This window comes from Hordeum vulgare, chromosome 7H, assembly GCF_904849725.1.
Source record: "Hordeum vulgare subsp. vulgare chromosome 7H, MorexV3_pseudomolecules_assembly, whole genome shotgun sequence".
NCBI classification, from domain to species: domain Eukaryota; kingdom Viridiplantae; phylum Streptophyta; class Magnoliopsida; order Poales; family Poaceae; genus Hordeum; species Hordeum vulgare.
The window spans coordinates 229,307,633-229,325,083 of record NC_058524.1 but is presented as its reverse complement, the minus strand read 5'-3'; positions in this window follow the sequence as shown (position 1 = coordinate 229,325,083).

Genomic DNA, 17,451 nt, shown 5'->3' with positions numbered 1-17,451 from the left:
CAATAGAATTGAAGAGCCTCCGGATAGAGAATTGACGTAGCAGTTGGAAAACCAACAACGAAAAGAACAAGATAGTAGTGGGTTTATGAAGATCATCTAAACATATATGAGGTGACAACCAACCACTAAAAGAAACAAGGATAGATTGGGAGAAACAAGATATGAACAATTTCTTACACCAAGAGGATACCTTGAGAACTTGGAAAATGATAAACACCATGATAGCAACAATCCATAGGAAAAGCTTTAGGTGAAATCCAAACCAAGATAGCTCAATGAAGAAATCATGGGTTGAAATATCTCATGAACAAGAATTGGTGGATTTACTTATCTTATTCTTGAAGGAATAACTCTTCGAGGCTCCTACACTAACAAGAATGCTATAATACCACCTCAAAGGCTAAAGGAAGAACAAATGCACTGGAGATGCAAGAGAAGAAAACTTGAGATTCTCCAATAAGAATCTTGAAGAACACTTGAGAATGGATTGAAACCTTGATGAACCACCAAGAAGGACCTCCATATACTAATGAATGATGCAAAGATATCAAGGTAGAAAGGAATAAGATTATGACCTTGCCAGGATTTAGATGAAGCCTCACAAAGAGATACTTGATAGAACTTGGAACTTCGGAAAATAAAGATAAGCACACGAGAAAAGAATTGAAACCATGAGCCAGTCCGGAAGAAGAATTCAGATTACTATGAACAAGAATAAAAATTATGTTATGCTCATCCTTCATCAAATTAAATCGATGACAAGCAACGGATCTGGCATACAACTTATTCTTCTGAAAGAATCTTGAAGAGATAGAGAGATAAGCACCACTTGAAGCACAATTGAAGGAAGCACCGGCGAGAATTGAAATGAATGAGGCAACCATGAATGAATGGAGATACATGAGAATGAAGAGATGATGAGCCACCTGAGAGAATACTAGAACAAGGCACCAGAATAAACAAGAGACGAACGAAGAGACAACAATGGAGAAGAATTTGAGAATGAAAGCTGCAAGCTGGGAACGACCAAGATCTTCTAAAATGATGGCCTTCGGAGGATCGAGAATGAAAACAACTCAGAAAAGCACCGGATAGCAAGAAAAGGGATTACTCATGATTGGAACAATTAAGATGATAACACAAGGCTAAAATGATGAATCTCCAAGAGAATGAACCAAGATTGAGAGAAACACCCCTTCGGTCTTCAAAGGAGAGAATGATGTGAAGAACACCACCAAGAATAACTAAGACACTCCGGAATAATGAAGAAGGAAAAAATTTAGCCAATGACGACAAATAAATTAGAAGCGATCTTGAAGAAGGAATATGACTGATGAAATTCATACTTACGTCATAGTTGAAAAGAATTAAGAATCTCCGGGATTTTTTTTAAAGAGCCAGGAAAGATCCTGGGAAAGAACATGTGGGTTATGGGCCCACTCAAAGAAACCACCATTGAAAGAATTTCTTCGAAAGAGAGATATTGCACCGGTATAAGGAAAACTAGATGAGGTTGAGAACCTCTAAATAATGAAAGATCTAAAACAAGAAATTCAGAGATATCTTCACCACTCCGGATAGGATACACAGGAATAAATAGCAAGATAGGCTCATAAAAATTTCCAACATGGGAAAGAATTTACAAGGATAAAAAGGATATGATGAACACGGATAGCTGAATTAAATTCACCGGTAAGGATGACAAGAATGAAAAAATATGACACGAATCTCGTGAGAATCTTCACAATGAATCAACGGGTAAGAGAGAGAAAAAAATAGACAGTGGAAGCACAATCAAAAGGAAAACTCTTGGATGAAAAATACAAACACTGAAGAAAAGGGTGGGAGGGCAGGGAAAAACCAGACAACTTGAGACATATGAGATGAACTCTGGAAAGAATTGAGAGAATGATCTTGCAAAATTGGAGAGGATAGAATTACTTGGGGAGAAACACACAGGTTGAAAAAGAATTAACATGATGACTCCGGTTGACAAGACAAGTTGATTTGAGAAACAGAATTAATACTCTCATAAAAAATATGAGAACACCACTTAGGAAAGATCTGAATCACGACTTGACATCGAAGCAACTTGAATTAGCATATTCAACAAAACAAAGGGATGAGGCTTATGAAACAAGCCAGAACAAACTCATGAGAAAGATTTCCGTTCGATATTTTCGTGGACAGGATCGCATAGGCTCGATCCTTGTAGTAGCCATCAAGTGCAAGGCAGTGCACCCGACATATGAAGCGTCCCTGAGTCGTAGCAAGCTACAAGGAATCTTTAAGACACAACGAGAACCACTGTAAGTCGACCGTCAACAAACGAGTCCACTAGATGTCGAACCCCAACCTAACATCATGCATTTGTTGGAAGATTGTCCTATAAGTGACTACTTGAATTCCCACCTAAAAATTCCCGAAATATCTGGTCATGCAATCTGGTACATGGATACAAGGAGTAATAATCACACAACTCCTATACTAACCTGTCACCTGTATCACATTCGTCAACACACAACCAGAATCTCAGACCTTCATCTACAACAGACCCTCGTGATCACAACGATACAAAGTATGGCAGTACTCCCGAACAATCTGCACCAGTACAGGGGACATTGGGGTTATCTCACCACTACTAGTATTGAAGCAATTATGAACATCCTTCGTTCTGAGATACTAAGAAATCTGAATGATAACTATGTGCTCAGGAATCCCCTAGAGCTCAACTCCCCGGAAGAAATCAAGTCAGATAAGAGGCACCAAGATAGAACTCCGTCACATCGACATCATATAGATTCCAAAAATATCCGCGTGATCCTAAAGTTTTTTGAGTGAGAAGAGGAGTTGAATTAAATTATTACGTCAAGATTCCTCACCAGAGCATAGAAGAGGAGAAAAAAGAATCCTACTCTATGATATATAACTAGACTCAAAGCAGTTTTTCACTAGACTCGACTCGGCCAAGTTCGATCAATCAAGGGGGCTCCTAGGTTGGTACTGCTTTGATACCAACTTGTCATGCCCAAGATGCAACCCTATCCCCAATTTGGCAGGAGGGCCTCGTCAGGGATAGAGGCGCATCTCATCGTGTCATAAGAATGAATATCGTTACAAGTACATGTACTGAAAAGAAGAGATATATATATATAATTGGCTTACACTCGCCACAAGCTACATCAGAGTCACATCAGTACAATACATAATCATCATGAAGAAGAGCAGGGTCCGACTACGGACGAAAACAAACGAGAAAAGAACAACAACGTCCATCCTTGCTATCCCAAGCTGCCGGTCTGGAACCCATCCTAGATAGATGAAGAAGAAGAAGAAGAAGAGGCAACTCCAAATGAACAATCAATGCGCTCGCGTCAAGTAACCTTTACCTATACCTGCAACTGGTGTTGTAGTAATCTATGTGCCACAGGGGACTCAGCAATCTCATTTCCAAAGGTATCAAGACTAGCAAAGCTTAATGGGTCAGGCAAGGTTAAGTGGTGAGGTTGCAGCAGCGGCTAAGCATATATTTGGTGGCTAAACTTACGAGTACAAGAGATAAGAGGGGGAAGACCTACGCATAGCGGACGTGACTACTGATGATCAAATGAATGATCCTGAACACCTACCTACGTCAGACATAACCTCACCGTGTCCTCGATCGGAGAAGGTACTCACGAAAGAGACAGTCACGGTTAAGCACGCAATTGGCATGTTTTAATTAAGTTAACTTCAAGTTATCTAGAACCAGTGTTAAACAGAGTTTCCACGTTGCCACATAACCGCGGGCACGGCTTTCCGAAAAGATTTAACCCTGCAGGGGTGCTCCAACTAGTCCATCACAAATTACCACAAGCCGCATAGAAATCCTCAATCACGAAGCTCGCGATCTCGTCGGATTCCCTAGTGGAAAACCTCAACTCTTAGATTACCCAAAGCATCACCGGAATCCAGATGCACAAGATATTTTGCCAAAGGTAAAACTAATCCAGCAAGGCCGCCCGACGTGTCGACGATCCCGATAGGAGTCGCGTATCTCGTTCTCACGACACGACAAATGAGCGATGGTTACCATGCCAAACGCCGAGTTGCCCCGGGTAGCGTTAATAAGCTGCTCTGTTTTGGACCAACACTCATGAGGAGCACTGGCCCGGGGGTTGATTAAATTATCCTCGGGGTCCGTAAAGTCCCTATGCAATTTTATTAGGTGATTAGGCAAATGTAGTACCAAAGTTGGGCCTTGCCAGACCAGCTTTAATCTAAAACGAATTATCAAGGGGGTCCCAATAACACCCCCGATCGTGTTAGGAGCGCTCAATTATGGAACATAACACCGGTAGCCGAAACTAAGGGGGCAAAGGTGGAACAAAACACCAGGGTAGAAAGCTCGAGCCTTCCACCTTTTACCAAGTATATAGGTGCATTAAATTAAATAGCATTTAATATGGTGATATAACAAGGAACCCATGTTATCACATGGAAGCAGCTGCACCTGCAACTAGCAACGCTAACACAGGGTTAAGCAGGCAGTAACATTGCCAATCAGTGGTTTGCTAGGTTGAACAGGTTGAAGGTTTCATGACATTGTTGAGAGGTTGATATCTAACATGTGGTAGGCAACGAGACATAATCGATAGAAGCGATAAAACTAGCATGGCAATGATAGTAATGGTATCTGGGGAAATGGTCATCTTGCCTGAGATCCCGCTTGGATGAAAAAACGACTCCGTGAAGCATACGAACCGACGTAGTCGAACGGGTCCTCACAATCCGGCTCGCTGGGGAACTCTAACGAGACGAAGCAAACCGGAAACACAACTCAACACACGAAATTCACCACACGATGCACAACACAAATGATGCATCAGCAGCTGAATACATGCAAGTCACGGCATGGCAAATCACACAAACAAACACTACACATTAAGTGAAGTTCAATATGCAACGAGTTGCATATTGATGAAACTCCATGTTTATTTATCTAGTTCTATCCTGATTGGGTACACGACAATATTAAATGTGGTTAAGCATGGCAAGAGGTGAAGAGTAATTAAACTTCCAATCTAGGCATTTTAAATGAGGTCGGAAAATGACATATAGCATCTCCGAGACGACCTCACATGTTAATTTACAATTCTGACCAGATTTGAACTAACACATTTAATTAGTTATTTAACAGAAAAACAAATAGGTTCACATGATTCTACGCGTCGTTACAAGCAATTTACACATAGAGATCATCTCCAACGGAGCTATGGATCAAAAGATACAAGCACCGCAAGATATGATGACATGAATGCAATATGTGTGCAACGACCGTCACGAGCACTTCAAACATACAATCAGAAAGAGAAAATGAAACTACACGAGATTCCAAGCAAGTTCCATGTAGGGCACGATCAAAACGGAGCTACGGTTCAACAACTACGAGCAAAACAAGAAAACACCACAATCTGCAAAAATCAGCCACATAGCATTTTCTACACCCCACAACTACGAGCTAAAAAATCCCAATATGCTCAATCAAGGCATGATACAATAGAGGGCAAGAAGCACTACAACATACAACGAACAACAACTAGCACGGCATCATGGGTCACTAGGGAATGAAGTCACAAAATGGCTTCTCACACACTATTTCAGACTTAGTGAAAATTACACTTCATGAAAGTGCAGTTTTCGATCTGAAACCATATTGACAGCAGCAAAACCCTAAGCTCCTGGACTCCAAATGGCATGAAAATTCACAGCATGCTAGAGAAACACAAAGTCTACAACTAAGTCCATTGGACCAACCTCAAAAGATCTACATATCACAAGATATAATCAAGACAAGACAACAACAAAATATAATAGATTCCAGACTTAGAAATATTTCAGCACCTCCAAATCAGCACTATTTCTAGCAACTTGAGAGCAAGCAAACCGCACCTAAACATGCATTTCTATTGCAACCAAAAATACCAGGGGCTAGAGTAAACATCAAAGGGCAACCCTCTAGTTGGCACCTCCTTCAAATGAAGCCCGGATTAGATCCTACGAAAAAGACAAAAGGGCAACATGGCAAAATATCGCGCGAACTAACTTGCTCAAAAGCTAAAACTAATTGCACAGAAAAATCCTATGGATTTTTCTACCCCGAAAACATATAAAACATGTGGGGTTGCAACATGAAAATATTGCCACACGTAAATGCGAGATAACGTCCTATACATGGAAAATAACTAGCGGCAAATCCCTACACACAAAAATAGCAATATCTACTCTAAAATACATGGAAAAGTGGTTCCTAAAACATGGAGATTTCTACTACGGCATTCGAGCTATTCAAACACGCGTGGAAAATAAATACGGGACTAAACCTATTGGGACAGCACGTAAATCTATGCATTTGACTCGTCAAACAACGTCAAACAAATATGCAAGTTATAAATTCTGATTCTACGCGAAATTCTACACCAAAACCATATACAACTCATCGCGATCCGACATACGGATTAAAATCTACGGACGATCTAATATACATATATTTTCTGGAATTTATTATAATTCCGAAAAATCCATAAAAAGAAGAATAACTACCGGGCCTAATCTATTTACTAATGGGCTACACGGGCATGGACGCAGATTAGCTAAAACGCGCACGAGCGTCAAATAGAGGGCTCGGGGGGAATCAACTCACCTTGTGGGCCAAGGCCCATGCGGTGAGGCTGCTCGAGGCGGATGGCCGGCCCAGGAGAGCGGGGCGATGCGGGGCGGACAGGCCGAGGTGGCCCAGGCGCTGGAGAGCTTCGAGGCGGTCAATGCGAGGGGAGGCCTCGTCCTCCTTCTTGATCCAAACGGGACGGGGCACGGGAACCACGACGGCGGCGCACCATCGGCCAGCGGCGCGGCAACCGCAGGCGACGGGGCACGGGAACAGGCGGCGGAGCGGCAAACGCAGGGCGGCGGCTGCTTGCGGCGACGCGACCAGGGTCGGAGGACGCGGGTGGAACGGCGGAACGGCGCGCGACAGGGGCGAGCTGCGGGACGTGGTTCACAGGCGGCGGCGGTTCCGGGGGTTGCGGCGAGGCAGGGCTCTGCAGCGGCGGCGAGGCGACGAAGGCACGCGACGGGGCGTAGGCACCGGATCAGGGCCGGAGGCAGCAGGAGCAGGAGGCGGCTCGGGCTCGGGGCTCGGGCTCGGGCTCGGGCGGGCTCATATCGGGCCCCATGGGCTGGTGACTGGAGGAGGAAGAGAGGCTGAGGGTTAGGGTTTCGGGGGCTGCACGGATTTTGAAGCAGGGGAGAGGGGGCTGTCTAAATTAATACATGAGGGTCTATTTATAGAGAAAAGGGGGGCTAGGTTAACCGGAATTTCGTTCCGAATCCAACCGTGCGGTCGGATTCGGACGATTCTGCACGCGAGAACGGGCGAGTGGCTGTGCAGAGTGGTTTATCGGAGACGAGAGGGAAAACGGGTGGCGCGGCAACGCGATTTGAAACACCAACAAACGTTTGACGGTAGACGGAATACGGTGCCGCTACGGTCGACCGTTCGGGTACCAGACGGACTCCGATTGCGACGAAACTTGACACGCAACCAACCTATATTAAAATAACGCCGCACGTCAAATCTCAACCCAATCGGAGAAAGTTTTACGCACACTTTGAAAACAGGGTTTCGACGATGCCGCGGGTGCGTGTGTGTGCGGTCGGGCTCAGAACGAACAACGACGAGAACCGACAACTAACAACGGATGGGAGTTTGAAAACTGGCAGCAACGGAGATGCCGATGCAATGCAGATGATGCGCATGATGCGATGATGATGCAACAAAAGAAAATAGACACACGATGAAAACGGAAAGAAAAGGGGAATCTTCTGGAACGTCGGCTTCGGGCTGTCACACAGGGAGAAACAACAGTGTTTGTGACCACGGTTGCAAGGATTGTTTACCTTACGCAATGTTCCTTTATGCAGTTGTCCGTTGCTTTGAGTTTACACTTTGGGTGGGGCTCACAACTTAATACCAGCGAGATGTACTGGATAGATATCTTAAGGTGGATGATTAGTAAGTAGATGCTGATGAATAAACAGTCTACTTGTCTTGGCGTACTACCCATTACTATTGAGACTCTAAATTTCAAGTAGAATAATTAGCATTGCGGTGCATTTATAATTCTGTCAATTGCCCAGCTGTAATTTGTTTACCTGCGCATAGTTGTTTATCTTCTTTTGGGAGAGAGACATCACATGTGAACATCATGTAACTCAGGTCCACATTACCACCATTGCTTACACCTCCACCATTTAGTACTTTCATTTACTTTTCCGTTGCAATCACTATCACTATTCTTGCTTGTGTTTTGATACATTGCAAACTACAAGGCCGGAGAGATTGACAACCTCTCTGTACTCGTTGGGAGCAAAGTTATTTGTTGTGTGTGCAGGTCCACGTCTTCTGCTAGTGCCAGAGCAGCGGACACCTACTTGTTGATCCTCGGAGTTCTCCTGGTTCGATAAACCTTACCGTCCCCGTGTAAGGGAAATCTGCTGCTGACTACATCTCCACCTTCCACTTGGGGTAACCAATGAAGGGCGAGAAGTATATCCATTAACTCATCATCATGGAGCTGCTCAAACGGGGGCGCGGGACAGCTCTGAGGACCTCAATGTCCCTGCATCAAGAGAGAGATGAGACAGGGAAAGCGCATGCAAACAGATGAGCTGCAGCAGGGCATCTCACCAGAGGCACGGAGGACGGGCGGAGCAGGTTCGGGATGTATTCTCCACTCCCAGCGGTGGCGGGACTCGACTGCTCGGGGCTGCTCGTCGAAGCTGCGGCCGAAGAGATGGTTCTGGTGCTCGAGGACGAGCTCAAGCGAGCCTCTGTTTGCATGGCTTGGGAGGCCGAGGTGCCGCGCTAGCGAGGCACGACGCCATTGCTGGAGCGGCTCCGGCGACGTCAGGCGACCCCCCGGCGGAGACGTGGTCACGGGCGCAGGCGGATTCCTCGATCCACTGTGGATCGGGCACTTGGGCAGCGGTTGCAAGAGCTACGGTTGCTGTATGCGGGTTCCTGGCGACGCACGGACGCGTCCAGCAAGAGAGGTGGGAAGGCATTGGTGGATGGGGTGGAGGGATTTTTGGATCAGGGAGGATCCCGATGGAGGAGGAGGTTGATTGGGTAGATGGGGATTCTAAGGCAAGCAGGTGGCGGCGGGATGAGGGATTGGACAGGAATAGGCTAGGGATTGGTCTAGGGTAAGACTAGGTGGTCAATATATAGCAAAATAGATTAGGGTTAGGAACCTCCGATTGAATTCGTCGGTCGAAAATAGCTAGGTTAGGGAGTCCAATGGACAAACCGATGACGATTTGCGATAAAACGTGGTTGATCCAGATCCAACGGTCACGTCCTCCCAGTTCGGGTCCGGAGAAGTTCCGGACTATGTTGCGGGCAGGTCGGTGCATTGTGCAGAGGGGCTAGGCGGGGATGAGAGGGAAAACGGGCAACCCAGCGACAACGTTTAAAATATCGGAACGTCCCACGGTTGATCGGCTATAGTGCCGCTATACGTTTAACGGTTCGGGTATCAAACGAACTCCGATTGTGATGAAATTTGGCAGGCGGTCTACCTACATTAATATAAGACCGCATGCCAACTTTCAACCAAATCCAGTAAAGTTTTACCAAAAATTTAAAAACAATATTTTATAGATGTCGCCGGCGCGTGCTTGTGTGGTTGGGCTCAAAATGGACAACAACAAACATAAAGAGAACCGACAACTAATAACGGATGCAGTTTTGAAAACTGACGGCAATAGAGTGCCGATGCAATCAAGATGATGTGCATGATGTGATGATGCAAGCAACAAACAAATAACAACACGGCGATAACGGAATAAAGGGGAATCTTCTAGAGCGTCGGTCTCGGGATGTCACAACTCTCCTTGGTTCGGCCGACCCCTCTCCTTGGAGTAGGGGCCAAGGCTGCCTCCTCTCCTCTCCTCCTATATATACTAGAGGTTTTGAGAGTTTTGAGACACGACAATTTCCACGTGCTCCCTCTACTTCTCTCTAGATCTGTTTCTCCTCTAGTATAGTTCAGCGGTGCTTAGGATTAGTTCACCACCACCACCACCACGCCTCCGTGCTGGAGAACTTATCTAACTCTCCACCCCTCTTGCTAGATCAAGAAGGCGGGGATCGTCATCGAGCTGTACGTGTGCGGAACACAGAGGTGTTGTCCGTTCGGCACTAGATCAGGATGGATCGTGATGTGATCGCGGGACGGATCGTGATGAGATTGAGGGACGGGCTGCGATTTGGATCGTGAAGACGTTCCACTACATCAACCGCGTTATATACGCTTCCGCTTAGCGATATACAAGGGTATGTAGATTCACTCTCCGCTCTCGTAGATGATCATCATCATGGATAGGTATTGCGTGTGCGTAGGAAATTTTTTGTTTCCCACGCAATGTTCCCCAATAGTGGCATCATGAGCAAGGTTCATGCGTAGATGATATCTCAAGTAGAACACAAAAGAGTTTCGGGACGTTGGTGTTCAATTTGCTGCCCTCCTTAGTCTTTTCTTGATTCGGCGGATTGTTGGATTGAAGCGGCCCGGACCAACTTTACTCGTACGCTTACGAGAGACCGGTTTCATCGAATGACATGCAACTTGTTGCATAAAGATGAATGGCGGGTTTTTGTTTCTTCAACTTTAACTTAAACGGATTTGACCGAGGCGGTCCTTGGAGAAGGTTAAATAGAAATTTGCATATCACTGTTGTGGCTTTGCGTAAGTAAGATGCGATCATACTAGAAACCCATAGCAGCCACGTAAAACATGCACCAACAAATTAGAGGACGTGTGACTTGTTTTTGCAGGGTATGCTTGTGATGTGATATGGCCAATGACATGATATGATATATTGGATGTATGAGATGATCATGTTGTACTAGTTAAATATCGACTTGCACGTTGGTGCTACGGCAACCGACAGGAGCCATAGGGTTGTCTTTAAATTTATTTTGCGCTTGCAGATGCTCTTGCTATATCGCTAGACGGTAGCTTTAGTAGTAACAATATAGATAACGCGACAACCTCGATGGCAGCACGATGATGGAGATCATGGTGCGGCGCCGGTGATGATGGAGATCATGCCAGTGCTTTGGTGATAGAGATCAAGAAGCACAAATTCATGTCCAGATCATGTCACTTTTGATTTGCATGTGATGTTAATCCTTTTATGCACCTTATTTTTCTTAGGACGACGGTAGCATTATAAGGTGATCCCTCACTAAAATTTCAAGGTAAAATTGTGTTCTCCCCGACTGTGCACCACTATGACAGTTCATCATTTCGAGACACCACGTGATGTTTGGGTGTGATAGACTCGACGTTCACATACAACGGGTGCAAAACAGTTGCACACGCGGAACACTCGGGTTAAACTTGACGAGCCTAGCATGTACACACATGGCCTCGAAACACAAGAGACCGAAAGGTCGACCACGAATCATATAGTTGATAATATCAACATGGAGATGTTCACCATTGAAACCAATCTCAACTCATGTGATGATCGAACTTGAGTTTGTGGATTTGGATCATGCGCCACTCAAATGACTAGAGTGATGTCTATTTGCGTGGAAGTTCTTAAGTAATATAATTAATTGAACTCATTGTCATGAACATAGTCAAAAGGTCATTGGAAATTATGTCGTAGCTTGCGCTGTAGCTCTACTGTTTTAGATATGTTCCTAGAGAATTTAGTTGAAAGTTTATACTAACAATTATGCGTACTGGGTCCGTAAACTGAGGATTGTCCTCATTTCTGCGTAGAAGGCTTATGCCCTTAATGCACCGTTCGGTGTGCTGAACCTCGAGCGTCGTCTATGGATGTTGCGAACATATTACATACACGTTTTTATGACTACTTGATATTTCAGTGCGTAATGCTTAACGGCTTAGAATTGAGGCGCCGAAGACGTTTTGAACATCACGAAACATATGAGATGTTCCAAGAGATGAAATTGGGATGTCATGCTCGTGCTCTTGTTGAGAGGTATGAGACCTCTGACAAGATTCTTTGTCTACAAAGTAAGGGAGAAAAGCTCAATCGTTGAGCATGTGCTCAAATTGTCTGAGTGCTACAATCACTTGAATCGATTGGGAGTTAATCTTCTAGATGAGATAGTGATGGTTCGCCAAAGTCACTACCACCAATCTACTAGAGCTTCGTGATGAACAATAACATAGCAGGGATAGACATGATGATCCTTCAGCTATTCACGATGTTTGACACCGCGAAAGTAGAAATCAAAAAGGAGCATCATTTTTTAATGGTTAGTAAAACCACTAGTTTCAAGAAGGGCATGGGCAAGAAGGAATACTTCATGAAACGGCAAACCAGTTGTTGCTCCATTGAAGAAACCCAAGGTTGAACCCAAACCCAAGACTGAATGCTTCTATAATGAGGAGAACAGTCACTGAAGAGGAACTACCCTAGATACTTGGTAGATGAGAAGGCTGGCAAGCTCGACAAATGTTTATTGGATATACATGTTATTGATGTGTACTTTACTAGTACTCCTAATAGCACGGAATAAACGGACACTAGCCAAAAGTGAGGTGCTGATGGTGTGAAAATTTCAAGGTTGATGTGATCAAACATCACACGCTCCCTCTACCATCGGGATTAGCGTTGAACCTAAATAAATGTTATTTGGTTCAGCATGAACATGATTAGATCGTGTTTATTGTCGTACGAGTATTCATTTAAAGAGAATAATGGTTATTCTATTTGCTTGAATAAATACCTTTAATGGTTTATTTAGTCTTGATCGTAGTGATACACATGTTCATAATATTTGATGCTGAAAGATACAAAGTAGTAATGATAGTACAACTTACTTGTGGCACCGCCGCTTCAGTCATATTAGTGTAAAACACATGAAGAAGCTCCATACTGATGGATCTTTGTACTCCCTCAGTTTTGAATCGTTTGAGACATGCAAAACATGCCTATTGGTGTGAACGCATGAAGAAACTCCATGCAGATGGATCGTTTGGTTTTGAATCACTTGAGACATGCAAATCATGGGCAAGATGACTGAAAGTCTCGTTTTCAAGTGAGATGGAACAAGAGAGTAACTTGTTGGAAGTAATACGTTTTGATGTATACAGTCCAATGAGTGCTGAGGCATGAAGTGGATATCATTATGTTCTTACTTCACACATGATTTGAGTAGATACTGATATATTTACTTGGTGAAACACAAGTCTGAAATATTCAAAGGTTCAAGTAATTTCAGAGTGAAGTTGAAGATCGTCGTGACAAGAGGATAAAATGGCTACGATATCATCATGGAGATGAATATCGGAGTTGCAAGTTTAGTACACATTTAAGAGAATGTGGAAATTGTTTCACAGCTAATGCCACCTGGAACACCATGGTGTGACGGTGTGTCCAAACGTCGTAGTTGTGCCATATTGGATATGGTGCATACTATAATGTCTCTTATCAAATTACCACCATCGTTTTTTGGGTTATGCATTAGAGGCAACCACATTCACTTTAAATAGGGCACCACATAATTCCGTTGAGATGACACCATATGAACTATGGTTTGGAGAAACCTAAGCTGTCCTTCCTTAAAATTTTGGGGCTGGGATGCATATGTGAAAAAGTTTTAGCGTGATAAGCTCGAACCCAAAGCGGATAAATGCATCTACATAGCACACCCAAAAAAATTGGGTATACCTCCTATCTCAGATCCCGAATCAAAGTGTTTGTATCTAGAAACGGGTCCTTTCTCAAGAAAAAGTCTCTCTCGAAAGAATTGAGTGCAAGGATGGTGGAACTTGATGAGGCTATTGAACCATCACTTCAGCCAGTATACAGCAGGGCGTAGGAAGTTGTACTTGTGGCGCCTACACCAATTGAAGTGGAAGATCATTATATTGATCATGAATCATCAGATCAAGTTACTACAAACCTCGTAGGTCGACAGGGTCACGTACTGCTCCAGAGTGGTACGGTAACCCTGTCTTGGAGGTCATGTTGTTGGACAACAATGAACCTACAAGCTATGAAGAAGCGATGGTGGGCCTGGATTCCGACAAATGGCTGGAGGCCATGAAATCCAAGAGAGGATCCATGTATGAAAACAAAGTGTGGACTTTGTAAGAACTACTTGATGGTCGTAAGACTATTAATTATAGATGGATCTTTAAAAGGAAGACAAACGATCATGGTGAAAAGTGACCAGTAAGAAAGCTCGACTTATCACTAAGATGTTTTCCGAAAAGTACAAAGAGTTGACCATGATGAGACTTTCTCACTCATAGCGATGCTAAAAGTATGTTAGAATTATGTTAGCAGTTTCTACATCATTTATGAAATGTTGCAGATAGGATGTCAAAACATTGTTTCCTCGACGGTTTCCTTGAGGAAAGGTTGTAAGTGATACAACGAGAAGGTTATGTTGATCCTAAGGATGCTAAAAAGTATGCAAGCTCCAGCGATCCTTCTATGGTCTGGAGCAAGCATCTCTGAGTTGGAATATACGTTTTGATGAGATGACCAAAGCTTTGGGATTTATAAAAGTTTATGAGAAACTTGTATTTCCTTGTAAGTGTGTAGGAGCACTATAGAATTTCTGATGAGTATATGTGGTTGACATATTGTTGATCGGAAATAATGTAGAATTTCCGGAAAGCATAAAGGGTTGTTTGAAAGGAGTTTTTCAAAGTAAAACCTAGGTTAAGCTACTTGAACATTGAGCATGAAGATCTATAGAGATAGATTAAGACGCTTAATAAAACTTTCAAGGAAATGCATGCCTTGTAAAAATTTTGAAGGAGTTCAAAATAGATCGGCAAAGAAGGAGTTCTTGGCTGTGTTGTAAGGTGTGAATTTGAGTAGGACTCAAAAGTTCGACCATGGCAGAAGAAAGAGAAAGGACGAAGGTCGTCACCTATGCATTAGTCGTATGCTCTAAAGTATGCCATGATGTGTACCGCACCTGATGTGTGCCTTGCCATGAATCTGTCAAGGGGTACTAGAGTGATACGGGAATGGATCACTGGAGAGTGGTCAAAGTTATCCTTAGTAACTAGTGGACTATGGAATTTCTGTCGATTATGGTGATGATTAAACAGTTTGTCGTAAAGGGTTACATCGATGCAAGCTTTGACGCTAATCCGGATAACTCTGAGTAGTAAATTAGATTCGTATAGTAGAGCAGTCATTTGGATTAGTTCCAAATGGCATGTTGGTAACAACACCTACAGGATGACATAGAGATTTGTAAAGCACACTCAGATCTGAATGGCTCAGACCCATTGACTAAAAACCTCTCTCACAAGCAAGACATGATCGAACCGCAGAACTATATGGGTGTTAGATTCATGACAATCACATAGTGATGTGAACTAGATTATTGACTCTAGTGCAAGTGGGAGACTGCTGGAAATATGCCCTAGAGGCAATAATATATTGGTTATTATTATATTTCCTGGTTCATAATAATCGTTCATTATCCATGCTAGAATTGTATTGATTGGAAACTAAAATACATGTGTGGATACATAAACAACACAATGTCCCTAGTGATGGTCAAAGATGGTCAAGGTTTCCTGGCCATAGACAAGTGTTGTCACTTGATAACGGGATCACATCATCAGGAGAATGATGTGATGGACAAGACCCAAACTATGAAGATAGCATATGATCATGTCGGTTTATTGCTGCTGTTTTCTGCATGTCAATGTATGTGTTCCTATGACCATGAGATCATGCAACTCCCGGACATCGGAGGAATACATTGTGTGTATCAAACATCGGAACGTTACTGGGTGACTATAGAGGTACTCTACAGGTATCTCCGAAGGTGTCTGTTGGGTTGGCATGGATCAAGACTGGGATTTGTCACTCCGTGTGACGGAGAGGTATCTCGGGGCCCACTTGGTAATACAACATCACAACAAGCCTTGCAAGCAATGTGACTAAGGAGTTAGTCACGGGATCTTGTATTACGGAACGAGTAAAGAGACTTTCCGGTAATAGATTTAACTAGGTATAGAGATACCGACGATCGAATCTCGGGCAAGTAACGTACCGAAGGACAAAGGGAACAACATACGGGATTAACTGAATCCTTGACATAGAGGTTCAACCGATAGGGTTTTCATAGAATATGTAGGAGCCAATATGGACATCCAGGTCCCGCTATTGGTTATTGACCGGAGAGTGTCTCAGGTCATGTCTGCATAGTTCTCGAACCCGCAGGGTCTGCACACTCAAGGTTCGGTGACAATTCGGTATAGTTGAGTTATAGGTGTTGGTGACCGAAGGTTGTTCGGAGTCTCGGATGAGATCGTGGACAACACAAGGAGCTCCGGAATGGTCCATAGGTAAAGATTGATATATAAGAAGTCCTGTTTTGGTCACCGGAATGGTTTTGGGCTCATCGGTAGCGTACTGGGAGTGCCGGGAGGGTACCGGGGGACCACCTGGAGGGATGTGATGACCCAACAGCCTTATGAGCTATGAGAGGAGGTGTAAGACCTGGTGGCATGGCATAAGCCTCTCTCAAAGGCCCATGTGGCTTGGAGAGGAGAAAAAAGTTAGAAGACCTTTAAAAGGAAGGGAAGGAGGAGTCTTCCCAAAGTAGTCCACCTTCTCACAATGGAAGGTGGACTCTCCTTGGTTCTGCCGACCCCTCTCCTTGGAGTAGGGGCCAAGGCTGCCTCCTCTCCTCTCCTCCTATATCATCAATTCCTAAATAGCTACAACCCACTACTTAATTTTCCTAACCATGCAAGCATGACACATAAGCAAGTATGCATGCAAAACAGAAATAACATCTTTTCATTACTCTACACATGTAATGGTGCCACATCATCAATTCATGCATATTAATCTTAAGTAGTTTTTTGCATTGGAGTTTATCCTCCATATTTTGTTAGAAATAACATTTTAACTATAATTTTAACTCTCTTTTTATATGCTTTGTATTTTATTGTTTTTAAGCTTACATTCGCTTTTCCCATTAGTTATATATTTTTATAACAACTATTTGTCCGCTTTTAGCAATGTTTGCGCAGCAACACGCGGGGCATCATCTAGTATACTAGAGGTTTTGAGGGTTTTGAGACACAACAATAGCCAGGTGCTCCCTCTACTTCTCTATAGATTTTTTTCTCCTCTATTCTAGTTCGGCGGTGCTTAGGCGAAGCCCTGCTGGATTAGTTCAGCACCACCACCACCACGCCGCCGTGCTGGAGAACTCATCTAACTCTCCACCCCTCTTGCTAGATCTAGAAGGCAGGGATCTTCATCGAGTTGTACGTGTGCTGAACACGGAGGTTTCGTCCGTTCGGCACTAGATCGGGATGGATCGTGATGGGATTGCAGGGCGGATCGTGATGAGATTGCGGGACGGGCTGCGAT